Below are 4,785 nucleotides of genomic sequence, written 5' to 3'. Positions count from 1 at the left end.
CCTCGCATTTGCTCACGTTAAATTCCATCAGCCATTTCCTGGACCACTCTCCCAAACTGTCTGGATCCTTCTGTAGCCTCCCCACTTCCTCAGTACTACCTTCCTGTCCACCTAACTTCGTATCATCGGCAAACTTCGCTAGAATGCCCCCGGTTCCCTCATCCAATTCATTAATATATAATGCGAACAGCTGTGGCCCCAGCACCGAACCCTGCGGGATACCGCTCGTCACCGGCTGCCATTCTGAAGAAGAACCTTTTATCCCAACTCTCTGCCTTCTGTTAGACAGCCAATCCTCAATCCATCCCAGCAGCTCACCTTGAACACCATGGGCCCTCACCTTGCTCTGCAGCCTCCCGTGTGGCACCTTATCAAAGGCCTTTTGAAAGTCTAGATAGACCACATCCACTGGGTTTCCCTGGTCTAACCTACTTGTTACCTCTTCAAAAAATTCCAACAGGTTTGTCAGGCATGACCTCCCTTTACTAAATCCATGTTGACTTGTTCTAATCAGACTCTGCTCTTCCAAGAATTTAGAAACCTCATCCTTAATGATGGATTCTAGAATTTTACCAACAACCGAGGTTAAGCTGATTGGCCTATAATTTTCCATCTTTTGCCTTGATCCTTTCTTGAACAAGGGGGTTACAACAGCCATCTTCCAATCATCCAGGACCTTTCCTGATTCCAGTGACTCTTGAAAGATCTCAACCAATGCCTCTGCTATTTCCTCAGCCACCTCTCTCAGAACTCTAGGGTGTATTCCATCGGGGCCAGACTGCATTCATTTGCCTTGATGGACTGGCCATGATCCAGTCCTCCGACTCATGTAGGACTAACCACCATATTGAGCTCAGCCCAACCCCTGGATTGAGTTCACTTCCTTCCTCTCCCTTTATCTTCTACACATCACCATTCCATTCAAGCAGATGCAGTGTGCTTACCAAGTGTTAGCAGATGCTGCATCGCTGCCATTAAGCTAGGCAGTGTCTTACAGCATCAAGTGCCGCCCATGGGACTTTCATGTGCACCCTTCACTGGGTGCTACTGGCACCAGCTGCGTCCCTCTCCTGGTGTGCTAAATCATGAGCTAGAAGCTACCTGGCTACACCCTACCTGGAAAGGTGAGCCGTAAACCACCAGGTAGTCGGTCAACCTGCCCAGAAGATACATCAACAAACATTGCCCAAGCCTGCCTGATAACAAGCAACCTGATTGTCCTGAGGCTGAAGCATTGTCAGTGTTCTGTTGCATGAACGGAGGTTCCAGGGAGACCATGCATGTTGTCATCGCCCTGTTTTGTGAACAGAGGTTCCATGGAGCCTCTTTACACGCACCAGAGAAATATCCCACAGCTGAAGCACGTAAAGTGAAGCTCACACAGTCGTGAATCATTCGGGTTCGACACCAACGACCCAACTGGACAGATCTACTTAAGTTTTTACTTTGCAGTTTTTTTAAGCATCACATTTCTTGGCTGGGGGGACGTTAATTGGGAAAGGGGGAAAGGGTAAGATGTGCAGTTAATGAAATACAAGTGCTTCCAAATAAATCATTCACCTCTTGATGGTGAGAATTTCATCGTGATGGGTGAGAAAGGGCTATTCAAAAGCTTAGATGAAAGGAGATTTAGAAATCTGAATGAAAAAGATAACAGAAGTTTAACAATCTGAGCAAAGGCAAGAATAAGATGACAGGAAGGAAACAGAGTTCAAGGTTAACAGTGCAGCAGTAAATCAAGTCTATGCAAATAATAACAAAAAAAGTAAAATTAAATATTTTTACCTAAATGCATGGAATGTTTGACAGTAAGATAGATTGTTTAGATATAATCACCATTATGCATACAGGGTTATAAGGTTAAAAACAAGGTTGCACAATAAATATAAACCACATTTGGGAGAGAGAATGAAAAATGAGCAGTAGTCATCCTGGTAGTAAAGGATGATAAAAGGAAATGAGTGAGCAAGGATCTTGGCTGAGGAGATCAGGAAGGAGAATCAGTATAGATGGAGACTGAAATAATAAGGATCAAAAAAATACATTGTGGACCCAACTAAGCTCTCGGTTATTCAAAAATGTAGCTTTCTGCAATAACAGTGGAAAACAATTTGCTAGAAAATAGTGATCCTAAGTTAAATTAAGGTTCAAAGCTATGAGCTCTTGTCCCGAACTTAATGTCAATTAAAGAGATGTAAGAGAAGAACTTGGGAATGTCGATTAAATAAATAGACAAGGCATGATGATAAATAAAGGATAACATTCAAAGAAACAATGCAGAGTCCCACAAACATACATTGTCAAAATAAACCAGCTAAAATCCATCTGTGGCATGCAATAGAAGGATGTCATCAGCCATCTCTCAGGGCAAAAGTGAGGACTGCAGATGCTGGAAACCAGAGTTTAGATCAGAGTGGTGCTGGAAAATCACAGCAGGTCAGGCAGCATCCGAGGAGCAGGAAAATCGACGTTTTGGGCAAAAGCCCTTCATCAAAAAACATCTCTCAGTCATTAAGTTTCTGCTATGGGTATTCCTGTGACTGATCAGGCCAATTCTTGACCACAGCTCTCGGTACACATGACAAGTACATCCCACTACTAATCAGATGAGGTGGTGTTTGCTACCTTCTCTGTCACCAATTTGCCTCATCATTAAGATGTTGTGACTCAAAAGTATTATGCAGCTTTATGATCAAGTTGTCACCATTTTGAACTACTGATTGCAAGTTCCTCCCAATTATTGATGTCAATGGTGGCACATTTTGTGGACAGTGTCAAAGTAACTTTGTAATGTTTTACTTGTGGTCCCCTAGAATGCTGGCCACTTAATAACGGAGAAAACAAGATTTACCAAGGTGACACTTTCCAGCCATCTATTCAGCTCAGTGAACTGATTTTGCAGAAATTTGCCTGAATACTTGTTAGACTGGTTTCAAAGGGGATGCCAAGTGTTTGATCAATGATCCTCTTAAACCAGGAAAACTTTTCTCACCTGCCAGGAAAGGCAGTTAAATTAGGCAGGCAGCACTCCAAAGCTGTCAAGTAGCATTTCATTGACCATTTTAGGGCCCTAGTCACGGTCAATAATGTCACCCATGGACATTCTCAACTAGACCTGAAATGCAGAGCCCCTGGAACAAAACAGAAATATAGTTTCTTTATAAAAATCGATTGTTGAATTAAACATCGTGTAAAACACAAGATTTGTTTCTGGCAATGTACAAAAAATTCTGTCAAGACACAAAGCAACCTTGATTAGCAATTGCCCATTTTGGCTATTGTTATTCTGGCTCAGTAATGCCAATGATGACTTTGCTTAAAATCTCACCTTTTCAAAAGTAGGTTGCAATAACCAAAACTAATATTTACAGCACAGACATGTCGTGTTCACTGGAGCATTCACACCAAAATGCCCATAGCTCCATTTCACTAAACTTCATTTTAAGAAGCACTCCTTTCGGTTCTCAGAGTCCAAACCAGCCTTCTGAAGAGAATCCCACCCAGCTACCCTATCCCTGCATTCACCTTGGCTAATCCACTTAGCCTGAAGATCCCTGGACATTATGTGAGAGAAAGTGAGGACTGAAGATGCTGGAGAGTCAGTCAAAAACTATGGCGCTGGAAAAGCACAGATCAGACAATATCCGAGGAGCAGGCCAGTAAAGCCCTCTATCAGCAATTTCCCATGGTCAATCCACCTAACCTGCATACCTTTGGACTGTCAGAGGAAACCAGAGGACCTGGAGGAAATACACAGACACAGGGAGATCATGCAAACTCCACACAGACAGTTGCCCAAGGATGGAATTAAACTCGTGTCTCTGGCATTGAGAAGCAACATTGCTAACCATTAAGCCACCAAGCTGCTGTCATGAAATATTAAAGACCACTACAACTAACTTTGGTGGGGCAGAGGGTGACAAATTTAGCTATGATGTTCTCACAAAAGGACTCAGTCATTTATACTTGTGTAAAAGATGGTTGTGTCATGAGTTCTTTCAGCTTTGCCCAAGAATCAATGTATGTTAAAGAATCTCATCACTGACCTAAATGGTGAGAAAACTAGATATTACAACAGTAAATATTCATCAGGTGGTAGAGGTTGTGCATTTAGAAACTGCCTTTGGAGAAGTCATGGTGCATTACTGCAGGGTGTACACTGCTACTTATCTGTATTGGTGATGGAGAAATTGAATGTTAAAGGTGGGTATGATACTGTTCAAGCTTTTTGCTTTGTCCTGGGAGATACTGAACTTGCGTTGTTGTTGGATCTGCACCCTTCCAGGCAAGTGCTGAGTACTCCATCACACCCATGATTTGTCCCCTATATATAGCAGATAGGAGTGACTCTCATAGGTTGATTGAACACAACCAGAATGTGGACTGTGGCAGAGAGAGGTTATGGCAGAGATTAGATCTGAAGGGAGTCAGGTGGGAAGGTTAGTTTGTGACGAGTCCAGATAACCACCGTGGGCGGCACGGTGGCACAGTGGTTAGCACTGCTGCCTCACAGCGCCAGAGACCCGGGTTCAATTTCCGACTCAGGCGACTGACTGTGTGGAGTTTGCACATTCTCTCCGTGTCTGCGTGGGTTTCCTCCGGGTGCTCCGGTTTCCTCCCACAGTCCAAAGATGTGCACGTCAGGTGAGTTGGCCATGCTAAATTGCCCGTAGTGTTAGGTAAGGGGTAAATGTAGGGGTATGGGTGGGTTGCGCTTCGGCGGGTCGGTGTGGACTTGTTGGGCCGAAGGGCCTGTTTCCACACTGTAAGTAATCTAATCTAATC

Source organism: Chiloscyllium plagiosum, chromosome 14 (genome assembly GCF_004010195.1).
Source record: "Chiloscyllium plagiosum isolate BGI_BamShark_2017 chromosome 14, ASM401019v2, whole genome shotgun sequence".
Taxonomy (NCBI): domain Eukaryota; kingdom Metazoa; phylum Chordata; class Chondrichthyes; order Orectolobiformes; family Hemiscylliidae; genus Chiloscyllium; species Chiloscyllium plagiosum.
Note: the sequence above shows the minus strand (reverse complement) of the source record.